Source organism: Colias croceus, chromosome 6 (assembly GCF_905220415.1).
Source record: "Colias croceus chromosome 6, ilColCroc2.1".
In the NCBI taxonomy this organism is placed as follows: Eukaryota; Metazoa; Arthropoda; class Insecta; order Lepidoptera; family Pieridae; genus Colias; species Colias croceus.
The window spans coordinates 12,491,541-12,512,891 of record NC_059542.1 but is presented as its reverse complement, the minus strand read 5'-3'; positions in this window follow the sequence as shown (position 1 = coordinate 12,512,891).

The window sequence follows — 21,351 nt, the reverse complement described above, 5'->3', positions numbered from 1 at the left end:
AGATATTTATTTTTTTGTATTAAAATATCGTAGTTATATAAAAATTTTACAAATGTCTATAGATATAAATAAGGAATCGTTAAAGAGTGTTATTTCTACAATTATTTGTAATATTTTTATCGTCCCACCTGAGTTGTATTTGTTAAGTTGGTTTTTATTAAAAATACTTGACTAATATAAATTGTGTATATTGTATAGATAATGAGGAATGCTGTTATCGTAATAAATTATGACTTGTCAGGATAATTACGTTTGTTCGTTTGGCTTAAGATATCTAATTAAATGTGGACTATTATATATTTTTAAACAATAGAGTTATACAATCTTAAATTAAGTATAATGAATTTGTTATTGTGCGATCGAAGATTGTCCTCACATCCCAAAGCTTTTTTAACTAAACCACACAATATAATATAAAAATATTGTAATTTGTAAACTAACTAAAACTTCTCTATCTCTAATATAAAAATGAATCGCAAAATGTGTTGGTAAGCGCATAACTCGAGAACAACTGAACCGATTTCGTTAATTCTTCTTTATTACATTTCTTGAAGTACGAGGATGGTTCTTATGGAGAGAAAACGTAAAAATGTACCACGGGCGAAGCCGGGGCGGACCGCTAGTATATGTTTAAAAAAAAATCTCTATTTGCCTTGGTTATGGCATCGCACTTGAACAGCTGGACCGATTTTGACAATTTTTTCTTTTTTATGTTCGTTATAGTAAGGAGAAGGAATTTATCAAAGAAAAACTTAAAATATTATTGCCAAAAATTAATAAACACAGATAACTTAACTAAGACAGGACAACGTCTGTCGGGTCAGCTAGTCGACTTTGTTATATTTTAGACTCAACATTTGCTCAAGTATTACTGAAATCAATCAATATAAATATTATATTGATTTCAATAACTCTGCCCACTGATTTCATTGAGGTCCATTATAGTTGACCGCGCAATAGTTATGGAAATTTTCCGTTTTTCTAGCTTTAATCGAAGTCTGCCTTATTTTATGTTTTCTGGCAATAAAATGTGAGGTACCTATCGTTGTTTTTTGAACGGCTGAAATTTCGTTGTTGTTTTTGGCGTGATGGCTGATGGCTGAATGATTGTGATAACTATTGCTGATTGCAGAATTCAAGAGGATCTTTGTGACAAATTTTACTGAAAAGCTTACTAAAGAAGAACTACAATCACTCCCCATATTTTAGGCATATCTTACACGTAGCAGCCCTTAATATTATGATTAGTGTCCTAGTGAGGCAGTTAGCGGCCAATGCGCATGTGTCCCCTTCGTTACAAAAACTGCGTCGTGTGCAACTGCCCTACCAGCCTGCTTCACCTGCGGGAACCATAACAGATACATAGATAAGAGATTTTTTTCGACCCTTTGGCAATTAGGATATGATGATACGAAGTTATGCCGATCTTTCTTAGGTACTTTTTGGCATTGCTGGTCCTGTTGAAATTCCAAGATGCGTAGGTTTCTTATATTTTAATTATGTGTTTATAAATTATGGTTGTGGGAAAACTTCTTCGTTAAAAATTCTAAAAAAGTATACGAACGTATACATTGATATTTCTACTATTAGGTATAATTATTAGTATTGATATTTCTAATAGCACTAGCTGACTGACTTATTTCTTCACTCAGACACAAATTTCGTTACATTCTTTAGATTCCTACCCACGAGGGTACTTTTATTTTTGATGTAGTTTTTATTTAAATAATTAATAAACAAATAGCTTAACATTTTGAAATGTTTTAAATTGAAAAGTCATTAAAAAATGATTTGTTTGTTGAACATATTTCTCGAGCCAATATTTTTAAAAGATCTATAACATTACCTATATCTATAATATACCTCCGTGTCCAAGGCACAGCATATTAACGTCCAGAAGTGGGTCGTCTCGAAGGCTCCGGAGTCCCGGGCGCGGGCGGAGGCGCCGCGTGAGCTGTCACTCAATTCAGATGCATGCTAATGCCTCGCGCGGGAACACGTGATCTGCGTCTATTGTAATACGAGGTAAATAGTACAGTAATGGTAGCTGTAGATAAAACAATATGTACATATTGATGCTAGTAAAGCCAGAAAATAGGAGAAAAAAAGGTTTTGGTATCACGCTAATAGTCTAATACTATCTGTGTATATTTATTGGAGATGTAGATTGTAGCCTGTAGGTGGATGCTTAAGAATCATGAAATTTAAAGGCCATCTAAGTGCTAAATAAAACCAGTGGCGTAGCTATCATATGGCCAGGTGGTGCAGTGCACCAGGGCCCCGGAGCTCAGGGGGCCCTCAAACCTCAGCTTTGAAAAAAAAATTAATATATTTTGGATCAGCGATAAGCTCACGTGCTTGACGGTAGTGAGACCAATTCGCCAATTCCACCCATCAACTTTTTATTGAAACTTTCATTCGCTCTTGCCTTGCATGAGTTCTCATTTATGATATTTGTGGCGATGTTTTCAACTTTCTGGGGTCTGGGACGTACTACAATAGTTGACGCTAGGTGTGTCGCTGACTGTTGTTATTCGTAATTCCCTACTACCAGCCTTATTTCATCAAGTATCACCACTAATGCTATGATTTCTATTCCGCACATCCATCCATCTGGCACCAAAATTCTGCTAGAACTCATTTTCGCTAAAAAAAATTCCGATGACAAAATATGTATTCGATACCGGTTGCACCACAACGGTAACCGTATAATCTATGATAGCTCTCAACATGATCGACAACAAAAAATAACAACGTTATTCTAAACTCAAATTCAAATTGACAAATGAGCTACTTCACGGAAAAAAAGAAACAGTAAATATCGCAGTGTAAACTGCTTAAACAACGGGGTACCCACTTCATTTTACAGTGGAACACAGAATTTTCCTGTCCAAACTGAGATTTTAACAGTTACACGGGATTGTTTACAGTTCGATACACTAAATTCATCAATGTTTCCAGTAAAATAGTGTTCGACTGTCAAAATTAGATGACATCACCGATTTTCATACTGTTCGCAGCAGCAACGGTTACAGTGTTACAGTATTGACTACCCTCTCAAACACCGAACGGCCTGTGATCAGTTTCAGAAGAAATATTGCGATATAATTGGACCCAATTTCTCGCTCTAATTTCTTAATGTATATCATCTGATTCTCCCTCAATTGATGGAGACGTGGTCTATTCGCCAGCTTTGCAAAGAAATTAAAACAAAATTTGGCGTGCTCGAATGTGACCTTACGGAAGTGTATACAGCGATGCTACTGTTTCATACAATTCCTGTTACTTCCGCGGCAGCAGAAAGATCTTTCAGTAAACTGAAGATTATAAAAAATTATTTAAGAAACAGCATTCAACAAGATCGCCTCCGACATTTATCGTTAATTGCAATAGAAAATGAGGCGGCATCAAACTTGGATTTGAGTGAAATTATAGACGAATTCGCAAAAATTAAAGCGCGCAAGAGATTGTGAATTGGGCGGGGAATTCTGTTAAAAATCGTTTTTTTCCATTACATAATTAATCTCATCTGTATAATAAATATTCTATATTGTCATGTGCGTCGTTGTTTATTTATTCCATTTTTCTTCTATTAAACACATGGAGAGTCTAATAGAGACGACGTATGGATTTAGCCTACTAGAGATAAGTTCACTTACTGTTTTCTATTCTTATTCTTATCAATAATTTTGAAGGCAAATATAAGTTCAAACTACGCGGAAAGAGGGGAGGAGGAGGGCCCGATTCTTTCCCTATGCACCAGGGCCCTTGTCCCCCTAGCTACGCCACTGAATAAAACATATTCTTTATTAAGAACTTGAAAGGAGAGTCCGCAAAAACAAATTCCTTTATTATGATAGAGTTTCTTTCATTTCATGTTTTTATTGTACAAACGCCAAAAGGAATATGATTTTAAACTAGTTTCTTCTCGACGGCTTCCCTACGATATCAACTGAATACATTACTACTAAAAGTTAATTTGTTATAATAAATTAGAAGATATTTTATGCTGATAGCATCCATGTGCATTAGATTAAATAAAGCGTTAACGATAAATTATGACAAAGCGCCGGCAAATAAAATTATAATCGATGTATCGGAGATTAGCACTTCGCGACGCGACAACATCTCGCGTCGCTAAACCGACAAGACGCCCAGGGAACCGACCACTCGCCGCGCAGCTTCCTCCCCGGCGACACGACACGGCCACGGGACTTGCACCTTTGGAGCGGATGGGTAGAGGGCCCACAACGGGGTGTAGGGCTAAAGCGCGCGAGGGTAGATGCGCAAGCGATGCGCGATATGCAAATGGCGGCTACCGTATTGCCCGCGCTATTGTTCCAGGCGTCCTTTTGTCCGGTAACGAACGCGCACGCGCCGTAACTTATGGCCGCTTATCTGCGCTGTGCCGGAGCGGTCGCTTTGTTGCCGCCATTGTCGATTCACTCATACCTCGTAATATTCATTTTACATATTTCGTATTTATCGGTAAGTTTCGCCGCTATTTGAATTAGCCGACGCGGTGTGTAATTTCTGCGAACTGTAGAGATATGGGTATTCATGGACTTGAAGGACCTTTGTAACACGCTTTTATTAGCTTCACCTGTATGTTTGTATGTAAATTCCTCCATTTTGTCCCACGGAAAACGGACACATGTAAAAAGATATACGTAAAGAAATAGGTACGAAAAGCAAAAGTATGGCAGTCCTATAACTTATAAGTAGGTACATATCCAAATTCCAAACACATCAATGTGCTCAAAATATTACGATTAGGTACGTCTGTAGTCAGTACCATATTATGCAGAAATAAAAAAATATGAACTATTGACACAGATTATGTTTTGTCCAAGTGAATAGAGCATTGGGCGTTGGTTACCTACGTACAGGTTTTTAGCTACAAAATATAATTCTTGTGCACGTAAATGTAAACCTAAAGGCTAGATAGCCTAATTGTATGCTGACCCTACATCTATAGACCTAGGTATACAGTATATAGTAGATAACAGTCCCCAATATAGTAGATATCTAAGAGTAGATATAACAAAGTTGCACTAATAATATTTTTGCGCAAGTTACATAAGAATAGGACAGAATAAAATAAACATACTAATACTAATAGGTACTAATTAGTGACATTCATTTATGCTTCCGTAATACAAATTGATTCTCATTTAATTATCTATAACGACACGACACTGCGTCCCGACGAATAATAATAATTGTCGTGTATTAATCAGCTTTTTTGGAGAGGACTTGATACAGTGGCATCTCGAAGCATCCCTCAGGGTCTATAAATCAGCGGCTATAGATTACCGAAGATATAACAATGTACCGTGTAAGATACAGTCTCAAGTTTTTTACAACGATGTGATTTTGTGTCCTTTTATCGACCTACAATGCGGCCGCTGCCAAACTCATATTAATAATTTCATTTTAACAATACCATTTGACATGATAATAAACATATTTAAGGTAGCCGCTAAGCACTAAATTATGTTACATATTAAATTGTATTGTTTAATTTCAATAATTAATGATTAAACTGTATGACAAAATAAAATAAAATCTTTTATTTTGTCATATATAAAATGTATAAAATACATATTTACAAATTCAGATGTAAGATAAAATGTCGTTTTGTTATTTTTATCTTTTACTACCTAGCTGTGTTTCGCGATTTCAGTCGCATTGCTCCGCTCCTGTTGGTCTTAGCGTGACCAGCTCGATAAATGGGCTATCTAACATATACGATCTCACTGCTGGGACACGGGCCTCCTATGAGGGCACAGGCCATAATCCACCACGCTGGCCAAGTGCGCGTTGGCGGATGACACGTCATGTCCTCGAACTTTTTGATTCTTCGACTTGTCGGATTCCTCACGACGTTTTCTTTCACCGTTCGAGCAGTGGTGGTGTTACAACATGGGCAGATAAATTGAAAAATCAATTTCGTGCGCGCACACCTGGTCTCGAACGCCGGACTTATCGATTTGAAATACGAGGTCTCACCACTAAGCCACCACTGCTCGGTTCGGTTCCACTGTATATTAAATAATTTATTCGATTTTAGAAAAGTTCTTATCGCTTAGATCGATAGAGCAGGTAATTGCTTCTTCCACAAAAATGTTTTCAATTCGTTAGCGCGCCGCAAGTGCCAAAATTCTTTCATTGGTTTTTGGCCAAGGGTATTCTTTATTAGTATGAATTGCATTTCTTGCGTAGCTCAATTAAACGTTGTCGAACGAGAAAGTTTGTTTTTATCAGCAGAGCCTTTGAATATTTCAAATCAAATCAAATATGTAATTTATTGCATTCATTCATATCATTTTACATATTAGAAATTACATAATAAACAGGTATTGCAATACTTTGGTTATAATAATTTAACAGGGGCTGTATCTACGCCTTTACCGTTAGCGAAACATTGGTACCTACATGAATGTGTAAAAAATACCAAATTTTTGACGTGACAACGTCTTATAATTCGATAGAGCCGCCTGCACGCACGAAAAAACATGACTCATGCGGCGTTACCTCACTCTGAGGCGTTCCATGTAAGGCTTGAAGTGCAAGCGAGAGCGCGGAACGAGCGACAAAGAAGCACAATCGGACGTTGTCACGTTCAACTATCGTCAGTAAACCGACTTTACAGACAACCAATTTTATTTTTTTATTTTAGGTACTTAATTGATAGCCTTAAAACTTCTTGTATCTAATCTGATATTTATTATGTATGTATTTATTATATTTAATAACGATAATTTGACAACAAAAGCTATTGACTAAATTGAGACAACTGGAACGGGTAGATAATGTCTTCACAAAAGCGCTAAAGATTCACTCCCCAGTGCTATTTACCATATTTCTCTGATGATAACTGTACTTATAAATAATTCAATACATGCCCGTAATGAGTAAGATAATCAGCATGTGATGTAAATTGTCTGTAAGGAGATTATTATATAATTAATAACATTTATTCAGCTCGTGTCATTTTGTGGCCACATTTACATAAGCGATATGTTTATTTGCTTTGTCTTATTGAAATTGCTGTTAAGAGTCGATTCAATTTTTATATCAAACGCTGTATGAAAAATATCTGGTATCGTACGTGTTCTAATAATTAGACTTAATTGAATGTGATGGAATAGAGTATTTGTTACGAGCCGAGCGGTAGATTGAGTATTGAAAAATTAGTAGATACGATGTTGACTTTTGTTAACTTTCATAATTTATTTTTGAGACTGCGACTGCAAATTGGTCTAGTGGTAGAATCAATTGGGTATACACCTTGTATTCCAAAATTAAGTTCTTTTTTACATACCCCATAGTGGTATGGCGTCCATTGCTATTTTCAATTTTGGAAATCATCAACGAACTATTTTTTTCCTAACAGTCCCCAATATAGCAGTAAATAATTCCTACAAAGCGATTTAGAGTAACTGTATCCCGAATTCCCCGAAAATTCATAAACGCGGATATCACGTCCCAAACAGTGCGACACACGTACATTGTATATTTGACACAAAAACAGACGGAGTGGACCCACGGCTCGGCCCAGCACAGGTAGCAACGGGACTGCCTTCTGCGAACGCAAACGAGCACAAGCAATCACACGTCTTCACATATTTCATTTCTTGCCAACACCGAAATGGATGACGATAAAGTGCTTCATTAATAACGAAATTAATGATCACGCTTCCACGTTTTTTGCTAAAAATGGTAAGCGCATAACAATGAAGGAATATATTTTTATACCGAAGTATATTTAATTAATTAGGTTTGTTAAGATAATTTTTTATTCAAAAGTATTTGAGTAACGGCCTCGTCGATGAGCTCAATAGCGCTATAATTGTAAAAACCTATATTGTATATTATATCCATTTATGTAGGGCGCATATATGTATGCAAATAGCTGGATATCGCATCGATGCCAACTCTTTTTGCGACAACGACGAGAATAAAATTTGCCTTAAGACGACTCGAAACAAACATAACTATTCATTATAATTAGCCAGTAAGGGATCGCTGATATCGAAAAGAAGTTTCGAATAAAAAATAATGTAAATTCATCCATTGTCGCCGGGACACGTGCGCTACCATTTGTAGCAGGCATTATCATAATGTGTCCGTTCAATAGATCCACTTTGTCAATATTTACAGGACTTTTTAATGTTTACATTTGAATTTGATTACAATATAAGCAGATGTAAAACAGTGGGAAAGGTTGCGTCATCGCGTCCTGCTCGATTGGGAAATTTTCTTTTATGCTAAATTCCCTGATGTCATTCATTCATTTTAAAGTAAAATCTCTTTTTATTTTTATCTCGAAATACCGTGTCCTCTTGTTGTTGTCCGTGAGATTACAGATTAGTTAATGAAAGGTATATTTTTTGTTTTTCAAGTAATAGATAAGTCTAAATGATGAATGTTATAGAATTCTGACAAAAATTGGATTTTGCCTTAAAGTTGGTGAAAGATCAATCTTTGGCAGTTGTCTTACCAACAGACCTTCATTAAACAAGTCTTAATGAAGTACCAAAGAGAGTGCATACTATAATATAATATGTAAAAGCTTGAAACCCCTTGGAGTATCACGGCTGAAGCCCGAAGTGCTCGATTATGTAAGCGGGTGTTGAATGCGACACAGATCGCTCGAGAGGCGGGTCAATGCCAACACTCTCTCCACTGCCATATCTATATTTATATAATCTCTTCATATTTTATTAAAGCATCAAATTTTAAGAAAAAAGGTCACAGACTTCCTCATACGGTGGTTACGCTAATTCTTCCGTTTGATCCTTTTTTTTATATTAACTAGGAATGATACGCGGTTTCGTGGCAAACTGAAGAATAACTATGTGTTATTCTGGTATATAAGCTACATCAATGGCAAGTATCATCAAAATCCGTATAGTGATTTTCGCGTGAAAGTGTACCAAACATACAATTTTGTAGGTCAAAATAAATTGATCGAAAGTAAGTTATTGATAAAAATAATAATTTTATGACGTCTTAAATTAAAAAAAAAAAAAAACTAAAACTTTCAACGTTCGTAAAATGTCAGTAACACCAGAAACAATTGAACAAAACGTTAGCTTTAATGCGAGCGAGCTGAAGTACCGGAGAGGAAAACAAACAAAAGTAGAAATCATTTAGTCGCTCGTAACGATTGATTTGACAAACAAGAATAAGAATGAGCTGAGGGAGGCGGGCGGCGTCAGCGCATCTACAACTCAAATGGCAGATCAAATATTGATGAGTTCTCGAAAAGTCGCCAACCGTTACGTCCCCGCATACGCTCTGCATACATTGTGGTTGTTTTTCCAAATTATCTGGAATTATTCGTGTGACCGGTCGCTAGGCTCGAGGCGTCAAACTTTAGCCTCAGCTGTCAACCCGTCAACGATCTGATTACCTGAATTATGCATGTGTCGCACATGCCCCGAACATTGGGATGTGTTCTCTTCAATCTGTTATTGGTTATAATGTGGCCTATAATGTGCCCTTGGTGAAAACATTTACACGCTTACATAGACGTACTGACGGCATCGGATAATATCATTTTATCTAAACTTAATAGTAGATTAAACATTATATGGAAATAATATAGCTTCATCGAGTAGTATAGAAAACGACAAGCGATTTAAAAATACCATAACAGTCAATTCAAACTTCATTATAACCAAGATTATAACAGAACAAAACATTCTTAAGGAAAAAAACATCTATATAGGTAACACTCGAATGACTTCTTTTTCAGGAGCGGCGTATAAAAAAGCTTTATCTCATTTGAATGGACTTATTTCGTAGCGGTGGATGTTAACAGAGTATCGGGCGTATTGTTCCTCGCTCTCACATAAATCACACGGACAATTCGGCAATATGTGAATAGCCAGCAGTGTGGAGAATCGAAAGGGTTCTTATGATTTAGAGTCGCCGGAGACGAGCCGTAAAAACGGGTGCAGGTGTCTCCGCGAGATACCATCTCTGCGATGTCTATTATCACGTTCTGTTCTGCAGATTTATGGTAATATTCGATACAAGTGTGAGAATGTTTATCTGATCTCGTGCGTGACTAAATATATCCACAGATTATATTATGAACCTGACCTTTTAGAAATCAGATTTCGACAAATGCAGAAAAAACGGTATTCTTTTGATGAATGGATCGGGACAATCTTAATCACTATGTTGGACACGTATTTATTTGATCGCCATAAGGCCATTTTTTCAGATAGTTAATATTTACACTTCTATAAAGAGGAAATGTATTTGACGAACAGGTAATTATTTATGATTTGATATTTCTTAGATATCAGAGACTTATTATAATTAAAAGTTCCTATTGCATTGTTCCGTAATCTACTACTAGATACCACTATCTCTCAATGAACTTAACATACTTCAAAATGTAGCTAAAAGCTGGTAGAGAGGTCACAGGTCTACTCAGAGTGCAGCGGCGCGAGGCGAGAGTCTGAGGGCCCTCGGCCGCGCGCCGCCGCGTTTTAATTATATCCCGTGTGCTGATGTCTGATGCCTGCTCACTGCTGTCACTGACACTCGACACAATACACGTTAGATTGTTGTGGATTGAGATAGGGTAATTTTCTGTGGTACTGATGATGGCACGGAGAGATGGAAATTGCACGGGAGGTGTCTTAAATTGATATTTGTGTGTAGTTAATGCATCATGGACTATGGTAGGTATACCTATCAGAATTATTGTTAGTATTGAGCAAAATGAATGAAAGTAATTATTTGTCTTAGAATAAGTTATTCCTGTAATTGTTTTGTAAGTAGAGAAGTTCATTTGTATTTCGATGCAAGATCACATTCCGATGTTAAAAGTTAAATTTACTATTATATTTTGTAACCATATTCATATTAAGTAATGTTAATACATAAATTGAAACCTACATGTACCTACATTAGGATACCCTCAGATTACATTCATGGTTGTTGTTAGTAATTTGATCCATAAATGGTTAGCAAGTTCAATGATCCAACACATTAACACCTGCCGGAGGATGCATTTAAACAAAAATATAAATTTTAATTAAATATTCCTCGCCTAAAACGTACCTAATCTGAATAACTAATAACAATATATATCACCAATGCAGTAGTCATTAATTCGCTGACATGCGTCAATACGGGACGGGGTAAAAAACTGGTGCTCAGTATTTTAATTAAAGTTGAATTAGTGGAACGTCAACGTCAGAGGCGTCTCGCTAATGCAGTCGGCAACATAGCGCCATCTACCGGTGGCTGCTCGGCGCTCGGGCCTCGGCGCTCGCTCGGACAAATTGAACAATACCGCACAATACGATGCCACGCCGCCTGTCACGCTGTCACGCTGTCAAGCTGATAGCTGTAAGCTCATTTATTGCTTTCTTTGTAGGTACTAACACTGATTGCGTCTGATTCCATTGGGATTACATTGATTACGGAACTCTGCTGTATAATCAAATCGAAAAATAATTGATTCAACTACATGCGTGCAATGTTAAAATTGAAAAAAAAAATTATCTATTTATCAATAAGTTTCAATTCATAAGACTTGTAAATTATCACAAGGAATCGACCATTTTACAACTGCGAGCGTGATGATATGAAAAATGTATTTGTGAGAATTGTGGTTACAAAGGTTTTATAAGAAAATGACGTCCGCACAATGTAATTAGGTACTAATGTTCTGTTCTGTCAGAAAATGGTTTTAGTTTCTAAATGTCACACACCCACGTAAGATAAAACAAAAGACAATTAGTTCAGGATACATCGCCCATTTTTGCAAGTGACTACTATCAAGCTGATTTTCCGTTTGTAGCTTTATTTTGATGAGACACCGAATAATTTCGTGTACGAAACTCTCGATTGTGGTAGCTAACAGAGATAACAAGGATAAAATTTTTTGATTTGATGGTTCTCAAATATTTATTACGCAATTTGTAGGACAATATGTCTGTTGAACTATATAAACATTAACTAAGTGAAAAAAAAAATCAGCTTGTTAGTAATCATTTATGATGACCTCGTTATCGATACACTTTGGAAAGGGGGACTCTTTGAACCAACCATAGATTTTGTAGGACAAATATTTTTTCGAATAATTTAGGTAACTAATTATCTTGAGATTGAACCAAAAAAAAAATTCAGTGAGTAATAAATATTTGAGAACCATCAAATCAAAATTTTTTATCCTTGTTATCTCTGTTAGCTACCACAATCGAGACTTTCGTACACGAAATTATTGGGCGTCTCATCAAAATAAAGCTACAAACGGAAAATCAGCTTGATAGTAGTCACTTGCAAAAATGGGCGATAGGTACGCTTCGACACTTAACTTCATCAATGCGGTCTTCTCTGGAGACTATAATTAAATGTCTGATACAGATGGCCTTAGACTTAGAGCAACCAATGTTTAGTAATTTCTCCCTATCCATACTAATATTATAAATGCGAAAGTAACTCTGTCTGTCTGTCTGTTACTCAATCACGCCTAAACTACTGAACCAATTTTCATGAAATTTGGTATGGAGATATTTTGATACCCGAGAAAGGACATAGGCTACTTTTTATCCCAGGAATGTGACACAATCCCGGAAATCCCACGGGAACGGGAACTATGCGGGTTTTTCTTTGACTGCGCGGGCGAAGCCGCGGGCGGAAACCTAGTAGGTACTCAATAAGCCAACCACGGACAACCAGAGACAACTTCTACATTGATAACGGGACTTATGGTAAATTTTCAAAAATTGAGCAAAGAAATAATTTGTATGCCTCGTAAACATTAAAGGAGTAACATTATTCACTTTTATCGCAGTTCCTATTATTATCAGTAATTTATGACTGACGTTGAGATAATGAGCAATGAGTATGATACTTCAGTCCCAACGTGTTTTCTGAGCAAAAAATAAGCATATTTAAACATTTGTAACAATATCTATGCTGTAGTATTATGGCTTACTGCATCTATGTTGGTTTGAATTTAACGCTATATTGATAAGCGATGAAAAAGCTAGAGATTGTTAATTAGAATAATACAAATAGTGGTACACCGTACAGTGAGACGCGAATCAGTAGACTGTGACAGGCAACGCGGTGGCGCGGGTTCCGAGCTATTGAGCCGATCACCTGTTGCAAAAATCGTCTGGCAATAGGTAGTAATTGACAGGACGGAATGCTGAATAATGAACAAATCACAAAATATCTTGTAATTGTATGAATAAAGTGATTACATGCAAATATCGGTGAATGTGTAATTGTAGCGGCTTGCACGCTGTCTAGCGTTGCTACCCGCGGTCCATGCGTGCCTATGCGTGCCTTTTAATTGCTCATTTTCCTGATGTAGAAAAAAATCTATTCCATTAGGTATTATTGCTTCATAGAAAAAATATTTAGCTAAGTAATCACTAATGCTACAAATATTGTTCGATTTAACCTTATGATTAATATCGGCTACTCGGATTAGTTTCGAAGGAGTTTAATGATTATTATTAGCCTGTGTATGTTGATGAAATATTTTTATCCACAAGATTCTAAAATCGTATTAAAGATAATCTCGTTCGATATTTTTACATCGATTGAGATAAACTATAAACTGTTGTTCCATTATCTAAAAAGCAGTGCAAAATTGGCAGTGTCGTATGAAGTGAACACATTTGTGTAATCTTTACAAAGAAGTAACTGTTCGAATGTTAGTTTGAGGTGTAAAATGTTATCTTATAGTCCTCTTTGTGAGAAATCTGTAGGTTATTGAAGTGAAACTTCTTTATCGGGGTTGGAAAAAAATTTAGTGTAACATTTTTTCGTTACGCGTGACATTTTTCCGTTACGCGCCATCTTTTTCTTATCCCTATTTCTTTAAAGTTGCATATAGTACCTAAATTATTTTTGAAAAATAAGGTCATAAAGAAGTTTCACTTCTTACGTGTGTACACTAGTACACGCACACATTTTTTGGATAGGTACTTTATGCGGGATTAGTACAACATTCGATATAGCTAAGTAGGTATAATTTTTCACATAAAACAAAAAGCAGGTCCCACAGTCGTTTACCGAATTCGCAAGGGAGAATGTCTTCCTAACTCTTTCACCTTTTGTTTAGACGTAAAGCATATCGAATAAAACACGTTCCCATCAATTATAACCGCAAACGATCGTTAAATTCGTACACTCGTATTGTTATGGCATTGTGACGCAAGGCAAGGGTCGGACAATGGCTGGCTTGCTGTATCGGCAAACAATTCGTTATCGACACGCGTCCGTCTGATTGATTGACGTGTCATTAGGGAAGGGAGTTCACAGATTCGTCTTTATTTCATTGTGTTCTGATGTTTAATTTGCCTCGGAAGTTAGAGATAAAAAATTAAAAATAATGCAAATTTGGCGAACTTGTACCATGAAAGTAATCGTATGGTCTTCGAAAAGTATCGAATGCTGTTTGTGCATTGACCGGACAAATAATATTATGTAAAGCGAATCGGAATTTAATGACTAGGTACGTTAATTCTGAACTTTAAATTATAATTTTGTTATTTGTATAAGTATAATGTAAGTTTATTGTAATGATCCAAAACCAAAAGACCTCGAGAATAGGTACATCTTCTTTTTGTCTTATTAACTAATAAGTTTGCAGTAATTTATACTTTAATAAATTATATAATATTTGTAGAGTGGATAAAATAGAGCGTGTAAGCTTTTAGAAAGGTTGCAACGTGACGTTAATATTTATTTCATTGCAATTTGCAACATGGCACTGCATATTCAAGACAATTGAGATCGAATAGTTAAGGTTATATTATACTATAGGTAGCTTTCATTAATTAACGTTTTATAATAATTATCGTCTTAACGAGAAAGCAAGCGATATTTCCAGGAATTTGTTACAAAAACTGGTGTGTGGTGCGATCCGCTAGATGCGTACGTTTCAGGAAGACACCCAATAAAGGAGGAATGTTAATGGCCTTACTCTTTCGAGATGTTCGCTGAAAATACTTTGAATTTTTCGTAACATGTAATTAAGGACGATACAAAAAGTAGAAACTAACAAGAAGCTGGTTGTTCTATAAAATGCACGATCCAACAATGTACGACGAAACGTACCTACAGGCTACAGCTACGCAATACGCTGGTACAATTCCATGATTATTATTAGGTATGTAGGTATTGTAATACCGAGAAATGTGCAGCTGTTTCTTCGTAATGTTATCCCAGAAAAAATACTCCCACTAGGTGCAGTATACAAGTATAGAAGTGATGTTTTTGTGCACAACGTGATCAAGCATGTCCAACTAAAATGCTCACCCCTGCTGTATAATTAATAAAAAGTATCGCGAAGGATGGAAGAATAAACGGTTGCATTAGAATATTGCAAGTGAAAACATGGGGAAGTACATAGTTTATTGCAGTTTTGTGTGATCATGTGTTTAAATACCTTATATGTAATGCTAGATATTTTTTTCATAACATGAGAATTGCTGCACGCAAAAGCAACCAGCACTATGTGATGTAATATTGTAATGAAAAGCACATAGAGTTATTATAATTTTTAATATAAAAAGGGTGTATAGTGTAGCTTTAAATTCTTATAGACATCAATTGAAAATAACGCTAACTACTATGCAAAATCACTCAATATTTGATAGGCATTGCAAGTCTTCCAAAACAATGGCCGCAATGTTATAGGTACTATGAAGAAAATGTGACGAGTATTTATCGGAGGAAAAAGGTTGTCGCGACAAAATAGCCGGTAAAAAGCGGAATATCTGAGGCGACTTCATTAAAATCTTTTCACGGGGTTTGTATGAGGACAATGCCTATTACAAATACGTCAGATGTTTTTATATCGCGGTGGGTCGTCGGAACGGCGCGGCTGCTGCGACCACCTTTTGGGGACTTCTTCATTGTTTTATGACCTATTTATATTATTTAGGTGAAGTATCTAATACTATTTTAGATTAAAAATGTTAAAGTCAAATGTTTTCTCAACTAAATTAATAGGAGCGTACAATATATCCTGGGGGGTTAGACAAGTGGCTTTCGTTTAGCGTAACGTTTGATAGAATAGATTATGAATGTATGAGATTGACATAAGCTGTAGATAAATGTATCGACAGCTTATGTCAATCTCATACATTCATAATCTATTCTATCAAACGTTACGCTAATAGAAAGCCACTTGTCTAGGGGGGCTGTCCTTTATAAACTTTGTCAACTGTGTTAACGTCCTTTATAAGTTTGTTCGTAAATGAACGCTTGTTACTCTTTCATGGAGAACATGATTCTCTCAATATATTCATGATCTGTATGATATGAAGTAGAGATAGTCTGTCAGATTAGGTAGTCTGAATTAGTGTATTGATTACTTATTATTAGCAGCTGGAAGAGAAGTTACACGGACGGATTCTGAATTGAGTATTTGACATTAAGATTGTCTCAAACCATGCTTAAATTTTGCAAAATTTTCCTTGTATGTGACATAAGCTATCTCAAACCTGAATAAAGTCAATTCTCTATTCAGCAACCCGGCTTTACGCACCTTTTATATTATACCACCGTAAAATCAATTGTATCTCTAATCTTGCATGCTAACTAATGTGTTAATTACGTATATTTTTGAAGCATACCTTATTGTGTAGCGAGCGAGTGGCGCTAGTCGAGTGAGGCGAGTGCGGGGCGAGTGCGAGTCGGGCGCGTGGAGGAACAGCCGCTTTGCATATCAAAGCGAGCTCGTCAACACTTAGACACGCGTTTTGCACTTGTTCATAACTTTTAATTGAATCACAACTAAAGTACATTGTTTTATGTGCCTTGCGTAGATGTGTAGAAGCTGGCACTATTAGAACCATCTGCTTTGCCATGTTTAGATTTTCCATTGCTTTCATATTATTACTACCCTACTTACCTATATTTTTGGATATCTTGGTGGGCACTTACGAATATAAGAATTAATCAAAAATACATATTTATTTAATTACCTAAGTATATAGATTTCTCTCAGAAGCGTTTTCCAACGCACGACGCGACGTCCCGGTCGAAATGGAAATGTGTAAAAATTGTTATTATCAAAATGAATTAAACACACTACTAATTAAAATTCATCTCATTTCAGCAGTTAGATAGAAGCAATAGATGATTTACTAAAATAAATAAATACTCGCATAATTAACACCTTCCAATTCAGACCAAAGCTATTCCAACTTTTAATTTCATAGGTTATCTCGCATCATATTTTCATCATCGATTTATAAAAAGATTTGCAAAAAGATTTCCTAAAGGAAAATCAGTGTTACATAGAAGCTGATATAATATAATATATAATGACTAATCGTACAAATATTATCTATGTGTAGCAATGGTACCTACATATTATTATGTACTTATTTCATTTTGAAAGCCGAAGGGAGCGGTATTTATATATAATGAAGGAAATATCTCCAAACCAACTGAAATATGTTTTTTAATGTTTCTGATAACAAGGCCATTAAAAATAAGAGGATTGTAATGGAAAAAACTGGAGCTCTCTCGAGTTCCACCGGAGTGAGGCTCTGAAGAGGTGTCAGTCCTCGCGTTTGTACTGTCTCGAGGAGATGATTTAATGCGATCCACCCTCTGTGCGCGACTGTACCTCCCTGTACACTGGGGCACGGACGTGTTGTGTACTGTGAGGTGGAAAAGTGCTTTGGCGTGAAATTGTTTTGTTTTAAATCTTGATGAGAGGTGATTACTTACTAAAAATATGTATTGACGTTTCAAAAGTGCTTCTCGAAGAAGTCTAATTGAATAAATAAATGTTTGAGTTTGAGTTTGAGTTTACTTAATTGAAAAGTTTGAAAATTACGTGATGAAAGTAAAATAAGAACAATTTGATTTAAGAAAAATAATATTTACGTAGGTATAGAAACCTCATGTTAACAGTGCATGAAAGTATAAAACATAATACAATAGATACATAATATAATAATACATTAAACTTATGAGATATTCAAACAGCTTTAAAACAAATGAAATTGCTTTAAAATTTATTCTTTTAAAACAATAAAGTCTAAAAGTTATTACTTTTTACATATCCTTTTACTTACACGAAGGTATCATCAAATCGTCGGATATCTAACCTGTGACATAAAATCACTTCAAGCAACATAATATAAAGTAATAATTTATAATTTGTTCACAGTTCGTAACCTGTTTCTCCCCTATATCTCTTTCAGTAGGGGGTTCTTCAGTGCACAAGCTTGCGTTGTTTTGTTTGTACACTTGATACCACTCACCACTCGCTTCACAAACAAATTGAAATCACTTTTGTGCGCGATCACCCCTGTTTGCAGTTTTAAGGGACCGTGTTACGTCAAGTTATTAAATAATGTAGAGTCGTTGTTTAAATGTATTGTTTTTTAAAGAAATAATTATAATTGTTTTTGTAGAAAAAATTATAAGATTTTTTAGAATGTAGAGTTGAAATTATTGACATGGTTGTATTTTCACATTTTGTAATCCTTTAACGCGATTTATTAATCATAAAACGATCGAATTATAAAATATGTAATTAATGTTTAAGATTTCTTCATGTTTCATCAACACGATATAATAACATGTTCTCATGGAACTTCCCAAAGTATGAATAAATGAAATGCATAATTTGGAATTTATGCAATCTCAAAATACACCATTATGAAGCAACATTCAAAGCTGGTATTTGACCCCACTTTACTCAAGAATAAGCGCCATAATAACACAATTTGTTCATCTACCGCTTTTTCATCAACTCATTCACATAATTTGTTTTGCTTTATGGGACCCTTTCTTTATAATAAAATAAATAAGAAATTAAACATTTATCCCTTGAACAATTACAACTGCAAAAAGACAGTTTCTACTTTTTTGAAATCACTGGATTACCAACAAACCGAAGACCTTCTTAAAGACCTCATTTAAAATTACTCTAGAATCTTTCTGCTGCAATTTAAGAACACTTTATATAAACTGATATAAACATATAATCACACCTACACATATGATTAATCACACAAACATATACACTTGCGCACACACTCACTCACACACACTCACACACACACACCCACTCATGCGCGCACACACACACTAGCATACTCACATTCATACCTTTAGGATTTGGTAGGATTTAAATTAAAATTAAAATATATTTTTCTTTTCTCTTTATTTTTTTGTATTAGTGTTTTTTAAGTAAAATTGTCTTCTGATAAGATTTGTATAACTCTATGCATTATTTAGGTACGTACACTTGTGTATTCTCGTATGATATCCGCGAGAGGGGCTGGTGACCTGTACCTCAGACTTCTATGTAGTCTATTTCAGGCACCAGTTTCTCACAACGTTATCTTCTACTATACATTGTGTAGTATTACTAAGTTTTTGTAACCTTTTAATGTTGTGAGAACCAAATAAAGACGATTTTATTATTATTTATTATTATTATTTGTTCAACTAATATGATCGTAGATACTTTTAATGCAAAAAATAGGCAAATTTCAAGTATTATTTAATGTAACAAAATCGGCTGCTTACCAACCAATAAATTCGGTTCATGGGTGCAATTTATAGCGAGCTATAGTTTGTACCTACCTAAGTCCTCATGGTCGCGTATGAATTCAATACAAACCCGCGACACAGTCACAGATTACTAAATAGTTATGACACAGTGGAGTTTAAACGGCATTGCAGTGGATGGCCTTCCATAATATGCTTTTTTTAACCGACTTCAAAAAAAAGGAGGAGGTTATCAATTCGGCCGGTATGATTACTCCGAGGTTTCTGAACCGATTTACGTGATTCTTTTTTTGTTCGATGCGGGATGGTGCCGAATTGGTCCCATAAAAATTTTATTCGGATAGGCCCAGTAGTTTTTATTTTATGAGCATTTTTGTCTGTATTTGTAAAGGTTGCAAGTGCAAGTTTGAAGTCGGTTGTTTTTAACGCAGTTATCACTTGTTAATTTATACCAAACAAGCAAGCAGTCGATGCACTTAATATTAGGTGATACTCGCCGCCCATAAGCAATTACAGTTTTAGGCACTGCGATTGCTTTGCAAGTCTATATTGAAAAGTGACCATATACTTAGGTACTTATTTGCATTCACCACTTAAAAATGTCCTTATGATAAAGAGAGATGCTTTACTAGGAGTTCTCTGGTTCCCAGGAGCCAGCAAGGAAGCAGATGGTTATCACCGTGAGAGGGCGGTGGATCACAGCCACGTGACGCCGCACTCGTGAGGCGCCCGGACCACCAGGGATGCTGATGTAATCTTGGAAACACTTTCAATGGATCTGGTACACGACTTGAGGCGTTTCTTGTATGTTGGTGATATGAATTGTTAGATCACGTGTTATAGTTGCGACTCATTAGGATTTTAAGGATATCGTTAGTTCGTCTTGAATAAAATATACTTACCTACTTAATAATTGAAACTTTTAACTTAGAGATTGATTTTGAGGATTAAAAATGAAAGATTCGTCATTTAATTAGTAAATTAAATGACGATTTTCTGATCAATAGAAATCTCAAATAAAGTTGTAATGCGTTTTTTCAAATTTTGCCAATAGGTAATTTACCTCCCTGCATTTTAGATTTTGTTTGTCTGTTTGCTTTTCTCGTTAACATTTATTTTAGGGGACAAGGATAATATTTATCGAGTAGGATCTGTGCTACCTACCTACCGACTTAATGTCTTACTTACTTTTCATAAAACTGTAAAGATCCATTTATGGTATCAATAGGGATATAAACATTCTCGATATTTTCGTTTCCAACATACATACTTATAAAAAGAAATCTTATACTTATATCTACGATACCTAAATTCACCTTTGATGATTAATAAATGACTGATGGCTTACAGAATGCTAACATGTGATTGAACTTTAATTGACCCTTTGTTTTTTTCAATAGTTTTTAGTAGTTAATTATGAAAATAGGAGGAGTAATAGGAATGATAAACAATGATTAGTTTTTTATGAATTGTTTTTAAAACTGAACACTATATATCTATAGGTAGGTATTTAAGAGATTTATGTCATTGTTGCCACATAACTTATATTTTGTAATTTGGATGAATGGATAGGTATTTGTTAGGTACATGTTTAGGTACCTATGCACTGAACATGTAAAGTTAGCTCGAACGATTGAAAACAAAATGTAATTTGGTTAGATTATAAACTGAAATTACCTATATGGAGAGGTAATAAGTGAGTAAAGCAAATGTTTTCTAAAGTTTTAAATTATTTTTCATTAGATTGTAAGTATTTTTATTCGTTACGTATAAATCCTCTTCAAATGTTATGAAATAAAGGTGATATTTGCAGCT